At 38.5% G+C, this 12,461-nt stretch overlaps 1 pseudogene; it reads left to right on the top strand.

The window, feature by feature from the left end:
* The first annotated feature begins 11,521 nt into the window (after nucleotides 1-11,521).
* LOC109437372 (large ribosomal subunit protein eL15) lies at nucleotides 11,522-12,137 on the top strand (annotated as a pseudogene).
* Nucleotides 12,138-12,461: the final 324 nt, after the last annotated feature.

Below are 12,461 nucleotides of genomic sequence, written 5' to 3'. Positions count from 1 at the left end.
TTGATTTTGGCAAGACAAGAGGAGTTTCCATGGAGTTTCACTACTAGTATTAGTGCTATTACTACCACTATACCCTCTGTTTTACCACTAGTAGGAGGAAGATGTTCTTATTATTTGTGCTTTATAGAGAGAGGAAATGAAGTTTGGAGAAATTAAACAACTTACCAGGAGTCAGACAGCTAGCAAGAATGAGGGCAAATATTTGGATCAAAGCTACCTACTGTACATATTATATTCCTGCCTGTTATGCCAGCTCATTCCACATATGATGGTCTCAGGCACAGTCTGAGTGGCCCAGTGCTGCAAAGGTGTGAATCCTAGGCATCAGGTACTAAAACACATCCTGCCCCATAGTCCTTGCTGTGCTATCTCCCACTAGCTAAATACGGGTACATGATACTGTTGGTCATAAGAGAAACCAGGCAAGGAAGTATTCAACAAACACACTATTGGAAAAACAACTTTGCTGACAGTGTGGGAAAATGTCATCATTGTAGACAAAGGGTAAAATCATTTGAAAAATCAAACAGTGATTTATTACGCTTTTCCATGGCTTTAAAATTTATTAATACTTTCAGATTTGTAAGTAATATGGTAAAGTGAACCCTGATATCTAAATCCACCATTTCCAGATTTCTATAGAAAGATTAGCAGAATATAAAAACAGAAGACACTACCATTGGCAATGAAATGGAGTACCATCTATGCATAGAAATTTTTTCCTAGAAATAGAGCAGATGTGTCTAGATTGAGAAAGGCAGAAGTCTGACTCCAATTTCTTTCATCTAAAAGGAGACACCAGGGAGAACTCCTAATACTCCCATATCAGAGCAGCAAGGATTGGCTAGAAGGAACAGGGGAAGAAAATCTACTCTGTGAGGATACCTTCCAAAACAAATGGCGTACTTAAGCAGAAATCCAGAAATCAAGCCTCTTCCTTTTCAATGAGCAGTTCGGGAGATATAAATATATTTCATGGTTATTTGTGACTCTTTACCAAGCGTCAGACTTGATACAATAATCCGCAATTATAAGCACAGAAAGTAGAGATCTCGATACATGACGCATAGTGCTATAGAGTAAGAGAGGTGGATATCCCATCCTTCTTTCCCTGGAGAGTATAGGAGGCAGATAAGTTTCAGAGATGCACCATGGTGTAGGATTGCCCAAATCAGTGGAAGGGAGCTATAAACATTTAGAGAAGTTTGAGAAAGCCTGAGAATAATAGCGTATCGAGCCACCTTTCTGGGCGTAGCATGATGGAAAAACTCTTCCTTTGACTGGACACATGGTCAAAATGGTGTTGAAGATATGGTGTAACACTAGCAGAGGGAAATGTCTGGATAAGTAGCCAGTGGTGATGTTGCTGGCTTCCCAGAGCTCCCATACAGCAGGCAGGGGTCCAGAAGAGTTTGCAATTCCTGGGGAGGGGCTATGTTGAATGGAACTCGAAGACCAGCAGAGACCTGGGATTAAAAAGAGGAGTATGCCAAGGGTTGGTATAGCATTCAAAAGAGATCATAAATATGATCAGTGACATTGAGTGTCATTACAGGCTTGAAGACCAGGTGGAACCCATTGCAAAACCAGGGATTTGGCAAGATAGAGGCCAATGTAGAGGCATTATTCCAACTCCATATACAGACATGAAGCCCTATTCCTCTCCAGGGCCACAAGGACACATAGCCACACTCCCACGAAGACCCAAACACCATATTGTGGGAGTAGTGGGGATGAGAGGAAATAAGAAAAACCCAATACTTGCACTAAATATATTTTGAGAAAAGAGATTTAGATGCTGCTAAGTGGCAGATATTAATCAACCTTCCCCAACATCCTCAATGCTTCTCAGGTCAGGGAATTATGAGAAATATTATGTTAGATCAGTTATTAAAAACAATATAAAGCTTTTTTTTTTTTTTTTTTAATGTGTGTAGGGTTGTATGGGTAAATTTTAAAAGAAAAATCACTGAGCCTGTGAAAGATGCCTGAGATCAAAAAAATGCAACCCTCCATGAAGAGTCAGAAAAACTGCCTCTCCAATTAGGGAAAAATAAATAAAATTCTGAGTCATATTCCTGAATGAGTAATAATATGATATATACTTTTTTAAACTCAAATGGAAATGAGAAGTGTAATCCACACCACTTATCTCCACAATTACAGAGAATTTAAGGAGTCTAAGAGAATTAAGTTGAGAAATTTATCCAAAAACCAGAGAGGAATAAATACATGAAAATTGGACTAAAGATGTGAGAGTTTTAAGAGGGATGATGCAGTTGCTTCTTGTGGGGCAGCCCACTGGTGTGGATAGTGTGGATACACAACTAACCACATCTTTCCTTCCACGGTGATTATTTCTGGGATGAGCATGTGATTCATGATGACCTGGTTAGGGAGATTAAGATTTCTTTTCAGTGATTATGAGAGAGGTGTGCCAGGATGTGAATGAGGTAGATTATAACCCTGAAAGGTGCTGGAAGCCATCTTGATGACATCTGAGAAGTTAGCATGGAGATGAAGGCAACACAAGAAGGAGAATAGAGCCAAAGGAATTGACAGAAACAGGGACTCTTCTCATTCCTTGAATAAAGCATGAACTCCCTCCAGATTTTCAGAGATAGAACCAATATATTTCATTTACTATTAAATCTAATTTTTAAGTTGGACTTTCTGTTATATTTAATTAACACAGAGATGGAAGAAAGACTCAGAATATATATTTAACAGGAAACCCATGAAAAGAAAACAGAATCAATGCAATTAATGGGATGCCTATAAGAAACAAAGACAACTTCATCGAACTGAATAAACTAAACTGAACTAAAGAAACCTTAGTCAGAGAAAGTTCACTAAGTACTAGCAAAATTAATTAAAATAATCCTGTGCCTGAGTATTTACTGAGAATTTTTTTTCAGGAATAAAGAATTCCAGAAGCATCCAAGAAAGGAAAAAGAAGAAGAAGAAGGAAGAGGAGAAGGAGAAGGAGAAGGAAGTAAAAGGGAGAGAAAGAAGTGGGAGGAGGAGGAGAAAAGAAGGGGAGAGGAAGAAAAAGAAGAAGAAAATTCTAATGGAATGAAAAGTTTGGCTTCAAACTTTTGTAATTCTGACAAAAGACATTTGAAGAGTCTAGTTTTAAAGGGAAAAATCATGTTAAAAGAATTAGAATAATCATGCCTAGACAAATTATCTACTTCTGCAAGAAACTTACACTTTTATTTATGGAAATCCCCCAAAATTATGAAACTAAAGCAGGACATGCCAGCCAACTGGGAGAGGAATCCATGTACAAGCATTTGCATAGACACTGGTGGAATTCAAAATAAACACTAGTGGAAAGGTTGGAACTCACTTGTTTAACTAGTGCTCAGTGTAAATAATTATTTTTGAAAGTTTATTAAATAATCATTAATTATGTAAAATAATAACATTTAAATAATAATCAATCTGGATATGAAGTTCTAACATAGAAAATAATTGAAGAGCTCTGAAACAAATAACCTAGGTCATACAGTGTTTCAGAATATAGAACAATAAGTTGGGGAGCATGGGGAAAGCCTTGCAAATCATGGATAATAAAAAAATCTTACAAAGATATCACAGACAGAAAAAAATGACTAGCCAATTTTGGTTTTGAATCAATATGCAATGCTATAACTGGAATACTAGAAATAGAATCTAATAAATAATTCAAAGAATAATGCATACTATGAAAGTTGTACAAGAGATCATGTCGTTTGTTTACCAAACCTCATTTTTTTTCCCACCTGTGCCCGCAGCTGCACTGCATTTCCCAGCCTCCCTTGTATCTTAGATGGAACCATGTGACTAGTTCTCACCAATGGAATGTGAGTGTGGTAAGGAGTGTCACCAGCTATTGGAGTTGGTGTATTGTTCTCCATGTTCTCTTTTTTCTCTACCCACTGGCAGAAGTCAGGGGATCCAGAAAGGACTCTAGGCCTCCTAACTAATGAAAACATTTATCCCAGCATTTTAAGAAAGACAGTATGGAGGAAAATTAATACAATGCATCACAACAGGAAATTCAAGAGAAAGGGAAAATCATATAATTATTTCAGTAGATGTGAAGAAAGTATTTAAGATTTAATGTCCATTATTGATTTAAAACTATTTTTTAAAATTTAGAGAAACTATGACTAAATGGATATTCTTTTTTTTTTTTTTTTTTTTATTAAATTTATTGGGGTGACAATTGTTAGTAAAATTACATAGATTTCAGGTGTACAATTCTGTATTACATCATCTATAAATCCCATTGTGTGTTCATCACCCAGAGTCAGTTCTCCTTCCATCACCATATATTCGATCCCCCTTACCCTCATCTCCCACCCCCCACCCCCCGCCCCCCTTACCCTCTGGCAACCACTAAACTATTGTCTGTGTCTATGAGTTTCTGTTTCTCATTTGTTTGTCTTGTTCTTTTGTTGTTTTTGGTTTATATACCACATATCAGTGAAATCACATGGTTCTCTGCTTTTTCTGTCTGACTTGTTTTGCTCAGCATTACTCTCTCAAGATCCATCCATGTTGTCACAAATGTTCCTATATCATCTTTTCTTACTGCCGAATAGTATTCCATTGTGTATATATACCACAACTTCTTTATCCATTCATCTATCGAAGGACATTTTGGTTGTTTCCATGTCTTGGCCACCATAAACAAAGCTGCAATGAACATTGGAGCACACGTGTCTTTATCTCTAAATGTTTTCAGATTGTTTGGGTAGATACCCAGAAGAGGGATTGCTGGGTCATATGGCAATTCTATTCGTAATTCTTTGAGAAACCTCCACACTGCCTTCCATAACGGCTGTACCAGTCTGCATTCCCACCAACAGTGTATGAGGGTTCCTTTTTCTCCACAGCCTCTCCAACATTTGTTGCTATTTGTCTTGTTGATGATAGCCATTCTGACTGGGGTGAGGTGATATCTCATTGTGGTTTTGATTTGCATTTCTCTGATGATTAGTGATGTTGAGCAATTTTTCATATGTCTATTTGCCATTTGTATGTCCTCTTTGGAGAAATGTCTCTTCAAGTCCTCTGCCCATTTTTCAATTGGGTTGTTTGTTTTTTGTTGTTGAGTTGCATGAGTTCCTTGTATATTCTGGATACTAGCCCTTATCGGAGGCACTGTTTGCAAAAATCTTCTCCCATTCAGTTGGTGGCCTCTTTATTTTGTCAATGGTTTCTTTTGCTGTGCAGAAGCTTTTAAGTTTCATATAGTCCCATTCGTTTATTTTAGCTTTTACTTCCATTGCCTTTGGAGTCAAGTTCATAAAATGCTCTTTGAACCCAAGGTCCATAAGTTTAGTACCTATGTTTTCTTCTATGCAGTTTATTGTGTCAGGTCTTATGCTTAAGTCTTTGATCCATTTTGAATTAACTTTGGTACATGGTGACAAATAGCAGTCCAGTTTCATTCTTTTGCACGTGGCTATCCAATTCTCCCAGCACCATTTATTGAAGAGGCTGTCTTTGCTCCATTGTATGTTTTAGCTTCTTTGTCAAAAATTATCTGTCCATATTTATGTGGTTTTATTTCTGGGTTCTCAATTCTATTCCATTGGTCTATGTGTCTGTTTTTCTGCCAATACCATGCTGTTTTGATTATTGTAGCCCTGTAGTACAAGCCAAAGTCAGGAAGTGTGATACCTCCATTATTGTTCTTTTTCCTTAAGATTGCTTTGGCTATTCGGGGTCTTTTGTGGTTCCAAACAAATCTGATGATTTTTGTTCTATTTCTTTAAAATATGCCATTGGGATTTTGATGGGGATTGCATTGAATCTGTATATTGCTTTGGGTAATATGGCCATTTTAACTATGTTGATTCTTCCAATCCATGAGCACGGAATGTCTTTCCATTTCTTTGTGTCTTCTTCAATTTCTTTCAAAAATGTCTTATAGTTTTCAGCATATAGGTCTTTCACATCCTTGGTTAAGTTTATTCCTAGGTATTTTATTCTTTTTGCTGCAATTGCAAAAGGAATTGTTTTTTCTGAGATTTCATTGTTAGTATATAGGAAGGCAATGGACTTTTGTGCGTTGATTTTGTAGCCGGCAACTTTACTGTATTCGTTGATTGTTTCTAATAGCTTTTTGGTGGAGTCTTTAGGGTTTTCTATATATAGCATCATGTCATCTGCAAAGAGTGATAATTTAACTTCTTCATTCCCAATTTGGATGCCTTTTATTTCTTTCTCTTGCCTGATTGCTCTGGCAAGGACTTCCAACACTATGTTGAAAAGCAGAGGTGATAGGGGACATCCCTGTCGTGTTCCTGAACGTAGAGCAAAGGGCTTCAGTTTTTCTCCATTAATTATGAGATTAGCAGAGGGCTTGTCATATATGGCCTTTATTATGTTAAGGTATTTTCCTTCTATACCCATTTTATTAAGTGTTTTAATCATAAATGGATGTTGTATCTTGTCAAATGCTTTTTCTGCATCAATTGATATAATCATATGATTTTTGTCCTTTATTTTGTTTATGTGATGTATCACATTCATGGATGCGTATGTTGAACCATCCTTGTGCCCCGGGGATGAACCCCACTTGGTCATGATGAATAATCTTTTTAATGCATTGTTGTATTCGATTTGCTAGAATTTTATTTAGGATTTTTGCATCGGTATTCATTAGAGATATTGGTCTGTAGTTTTCTTTTTTGTGCTGTCCTTACCAGGTTTTGTTATCAGGGTAATGTTGGCCTCATAAAATGAGTTAGGGAGTACTGTCTCTTCTTCTAATTTTTTGGAAGAGTTTGTGCAGAATTGGTATTAGATCCTCTTTGAAATTTGGTAGAATTCACTAGTGAAGCCATCTGGTCCCGGACTTTTGCTTTTGGTAAGGTTTTAGATGACTGATTCAATTTCGTTAATGGTGATCGGTCTGTTTAGATTTTCCAGTTCTTCATGGTTCAGCCTTGGAAGGCTATATGTTTCTAAGAACTTGTCCATTTCTTCTAGGTTGTTGAATTTGGTGGCATATAGTCCTTCATAGTATTCTTGGATGATCCTTTGTATTTCTGTGGTGTCCGTGATAACTTCCCTTTTACGTTTCTGATTTTGTTAATCAGTGTCTTCTCTCTTTTTATCTTAGTAAGTTTAGCCAAGTGTTTGTCAATTTTGTTAATCTTTTCAAAGAACCAGCTCTTTGTCATATTAATTTTTTCTATTGTCTTTTTGTTCTCTATTTCATTTAGTTCTGCTCTAATTTTTGTTATTTCCTTTCTTCTGCTGACCTTGGGTTTTACTTGTTCTTCTTTTTCTAGTTCTTTAAGGTGTAACATGAGGTTATTTATTTGGGAGTTTTCTTGTTTCTTGAGATAGGCCTGTAGTGAGATAAATTTCCCTCTTAAAACTGCTTTCGCTGCATCCCAAAAATTTTGGTAGGATGTATTTTCATTGTCATTTGTTTCTATGTATCTTTTGATCTCTCCTCTAATTTCTTCTTTGACCCAGTCCTTCTTTAAAAGTATGTTATTTAATCTCCATGTATTTATGTTTTTTCCCGCTTTCTTTTTACAGTTGATATCCAATTTCAAAGCCTTGTGATCAGAGAATATGCATGGTATGATTTCAATCTTCTTAAATTTGTTGAGACTGATTTTATGTCCCAATATATGGTCTATCCTTGAGAATGTTCCATGTACACTAGAAAAGAATGTATAGTCTGATGTTTTAGGATGAAGTGCTCTATAAATGTCAATTATGTCCATTTCATCTAATGTGTCATTTAGGGCTACTATTTCGTTATTTATTTTCTGTTTGGATGATCTATCCATAGCTGTCAATGATGTATTTAAGTCCCCTAGTATAATTGTGTTTTGGTCAATTTCTCCCTTTAGTTCTGTTAGTAGTTGCTTGGTGTATTTGGTGCTCCCTGATTGGGGGCATAAATATTGATGACTGTTATGTCTTCTTGTTGTACAGTCCCTTCACCATTATGAAATGTCCATCTTTGTCTCTTGTTATCTTTTTCACCTTGAAGTCTGTTTCATCTGATATCATTATGGCTACACCTGATTTTCTCTGGGTACCATTTGCTTGGAGTGTCAATTTCCACCCTTTCACTTTGAGTCTATGCTTGTCCTTGTAGCTGAGATGTGTCTCTTGGAGACAGCATATGGTTGGGTTTAGTTTTTTGATCCAATCTGCTACTCTGTGCCTTTTTATTGGTGAGTTCAGTCCATTTACATTTAGGGTGATTATTGATATGTGAGGATTTCCTGTCATTCTATCTTTAGTTTTCTGGTAAGGTTGTGTCTCCATTGTTTCTTTGCCTTTTGTTGTTGTCTATTATTTCTGTGTGGTGGTATTCTATGATGTTTCCCTCTGTTTATTTCAGTATATATTTCAATTCTGGATTTATTTTGAGTGGTTACCCTTAAGTTTATGTAAAAGAAAGTTTGATATTTAGAGTATTCCATTTTCTTCAGCACGCTTACTTTCTCCATTCCCATATTCCGGTTCAGGCCTTTACTCTCCCCTTTTTGAGTTGTGGTTGCCACAAATTGTCCCTGTTGATGGTGGTCGAATAGCCTCCTTTAGTATTTCTTGTAGTGCAGGTCGTGTTAGAAAATTCCCTCAGCTTCTGTATGTCTGCAAAGGTCTTTATTCCTCCTTCATATCTAAAGGATATCTTTGCTGGATATATTATTCTTGGCTCATGGTTTCTCTCTTTCAATAGTTTGAATATTTGGTTCCACTCCCTCCTGGCTTGTAGAGTTTCTGCTGAAAAATCTGATGATAATCTAATGGGCTTTCCTTTGTAAGTTACCGTCTTCTTTTCCCTGGCTGCCTTGAGGATTCTTTCTTTGTCGTTGATTTTAGACAGCTTCAATACAATGTGCCTTGGAGAAGGCCTGTTGGGATTGAGGTAACTAGGTGTTCTATTTGCTTCTTGGATTCGAGGGTCCAGTTCTGTCCACAAATTTGGGAAGTTCTCATCGACAATTTGTTTGAATATATTCTCTGTTCCCTTCTCTCTTTCTTCTCCTTCTGGTATGCCCATTATTCTTATATTGCTCTTTCTGATGGAGTCAGAAAGTTCTTGTAGAGTTCTTTCATTTCTTTTAAGTCTCAAGTCTCTTTCTTCTTCTCTCTGTGTCATTTCCAGGTTTCTATCTTCGATGTCACTGATTCTTTGCTCCATCTGGTCAACTCTACTACCTAAGCTGGTTATTTCATTCTTAATTTCTTCTATTGAGTTCTTAATCTCCAGAAATTCTATTTGGTTCTTTTTTAAGATTTCAATCTCTTTCGTAAAATGCTCATGCTGTTCTTTGATTGAGTTTCTGAGTTCCTTTAACTGCCTATCTGTGTTTTCTTGTATCTCGTTGAGTTTTTTCAGAACTGCAATCTTGAATTCTCTGTCATTTAAGTCACATATTTCTGTATCTTTAAGTGCCTTCTCTGGAGATTTTTCACTTTCTTTCTGAGCTATCTTGTTGCCTTGGTTATTCATGGCGATTACTGGTTTACTATTTCTCTTCCTAGACATCTACAGGAGTGACTTCTGCAACAGGTTGATAGAAAGCGGTCTTTCTTTTGTTTGCCAGTACTTGTTGGTAGAATGTTTTATTATTTCTCCAACTGCAATTTATTTTTCTTCTCCCACACGGTAGTGCTGTTTTCTCTGCACTATTCCTGCTTCTCACACAATGGGGGGATTCCTGGGAGACGGGCTTCTCCTCTGTTAATAGTTCGTCTAGGTCACAGGGCGCAGTGTCCCGGTGGGTATGCGGAGAGCTTTTGATGTTCGAAAGCTCTTCCAGCTGCTGATTCAGAGCCCGTATATTTCAGCAGTTCTGTTTACTCCTGCAGGGATCCGCCCAGATAGGTGGGGTCAGGGGCGGGGTGAGTTGTGAGAGGTGGCCCAGAGCAATGGCGGCGACCACCACCACAGCCGGTCCTGCTTCCACAGGTCTCTCCCCTTTGCTGGAACTAGTTGGGCTGTGAATTTGTGTTTGCGGTCCACAGATCTCAAAACAGCAAATTTTCTGTTGTTTTGATCTGACACTGCTACTGTTTCGCTTCTAGCACGGGGCAGGTGGGGGCGGGGCGAGCTCTGGGAGGGGAGGGAGGGGCGGCTAGTCTCAGTGCCTAAGGCTCTGTTCTCTGCTCGGCAGTGCGGGCTTAAACCACCGTTTTCAGCCTTTTTCCCTCAGTCTTTTCTCCGAGGTCTCTGCCGTGAGCGTTGGGTTCAGCCGTGGTATATGCTGTCCCCTCAGCCCTGTGGAGCCCTGGCGGAGCCCTAGCAGTCCGAGTTCTTCCCTCTCCCGCAGCTGCGGTAGTTCCGGGAAGCAGCAAGCTCAGAGCACTGAGCTAGGTCTGCGTCCTGCGCCCGCGCGGCTCCGTCTCCGCGCGCTTCTCCCTTTCCTCCTCCTCCCTCCACTCGCGCGAATCTCCCACCTGTAGGTGATTTCAGTCGGTAGTGGGCCTCTTCATGTTGCCTGTCTGCTGTGCAGGGAGTCCTTTGTGGAGTTTTTGTTGTTCGATTCTTTGTAAATTCCAGGGGAGCTTTACAGAGGCTCACCTCACGCAGCCATTTTTCCGGAAGTCCACCTAAATGGATATTCTTTAAAGTGGTAGCAGATACTAACTTGAAAGTAATATTTGAAACAATTGTACAACACAAGGGTACAATCTGAGAGTTAGTTCAATTAAAGGCAAAATAATGACAAAAAAAGTTCTAGCCACTACATATGAAAAGAAGCTAAAGGTTGTCATCATTACAAAGAAGAAGAAAAACATATCATTCACGTATGCTGAAAACATATAATAATTGACTGATGTATTTGAATTAATAATAAAATTCAATCTAGTGGCTAAATTAAAACAAATATACAAAATTCCTGAGTTTTCTTTGCATCATAAATGAGAAAAATCCTATAATGAAGATCCACCTTAAAATAGAAAAGGAAAAGAATAAAGAAAAAGAGAGAAGGGACTTGGGATGAATACAGAGAGACAAGTATAGGATCAATATATGAAAAATTTAAAACATTATTGAGTATTGCAGAAAAAAATAGAATATGTTGAGAGATATGGCATGCTAAATTCTAGTTAAGAAAATGCAGTAGTACATAATTTTCAAATCTCCTGGAAGAGTATCTATAATATTGCATCCTTCAGTGTTTCTTTGAATATTAGAATTATAGCTGATTCTTGTAATGCTTTTTATATATTTTTTCATTGTTTCTTTACTGAAGACGTATTTTTGTCAGGAAAAAGTATACCAAATAATAAAGAAGAGATTAGCAGGGTAATTAATTCCAAGTAGATGTAAAAGCTTTGGGGAAAATACTGTTTCTGACTTGGATGAGGTAAGGGCTACTGTTTTTTTGTTTTGTTTTAATTAAAATTTATTAGGGTGACAATGGTTAATAAAGTTACACAGGTTTCAAGTGTACAATTTTGTAATACATCACATTGTGTGTTCACCACCCAGAGTCAGTCCTCCTTCCATTACCATATATTTGTCAGGTAAGCCAAGATGGGTGCTTACAAGTACATCCAGGAGCTATGGAGGAAGAAGCAGTCCGACGTAATGTGGTTTCTTCTCAGGGTGCACTGCTGGCAGTACCACCAGCTCTCTGCACTCCACAGGGGCCCCCGCCCCACCCGGCCGGATAAAGCGTGCAGGCTGGGATACAAAGCCAAGCAAGGGTATGTCATATGTCAGATTCGTGTGTGCCGTGGTGGCCGCAAACGCCCAGTTCCTAAGGGTGCCACCTATGGCAAGCCTGTCCATCACGGTGTTAACCAGCTAAAGTTTGCTTGAAGCCTTCAGCCTGTTGCCGAGGACCTAGCTGGACGCCACTGTGTGGCTCTGAGAGTCCTGACTTCTTACTGGGTTGGTGAAGATTCCATGTACAAATTCTTTGAGGTTATCCTCACTGATCCATTCCATAAAGCCATCAGACGGAATCCTGACACCCAATGGATCACCAAACCAGTCCACAAGCACAGGGAGATGCGCGGGCTGACATCTGCAGGCCGCAAGAGCCGTGGCCTTGGAAAGGGCCACAAGTTCCACCATATTATTGATGGTTCTCGCCGTGCAGCTTGGAAAAGGCGCAATAACTCTCCAACTCCACAGTTACCGCTAATATGAGTAACGTTTGTAAAATTCTTACTTAATAAACAATTTAGGACAGTCAAAAAAAAAAAAAGAGAGAGAGAATGAAGGAGAAGTCATGGATCTGGGGGTCTCTGCTCCTGCCTGGATCTCAGGACAGTTTCACATTTGGCAGCATAAGAACTCTGACTGCACACTTTGGCCAAAATAGGCTTTTAGTCTGAATGTCCCAAATTTCTTCCAGAGGAGAGTTCCAAGATGGGTTATTCTGATTTCTGGGGAAAATCGTCCTCTAAACACACCTAACTTACCATCAATATCAGTATGTGTTCTCTTCATCCTGGCCCTGGGAAGC

This window comes from Rhinolophus sinicus, linkage group LG07 (genome assembly GCF_036562045.2).
Source record: "Rhinolophus sinicus isolate RSC01 linkage group LG07, ASM3656204v1, whole genome shotgun sequence".
Taxonomy (NCBI): Eukaryota; Metazoa; Chordata; class Mammalia; order Chiroptera; family Rhinolophidae; genus Rhinolophus; species Rhinolophus sinicus.
The sequence above is the reverse complement of the archived record's forward strand: the minus strand, read 5'-3'. Positions and strand labels throughout refer to the sequence as shown.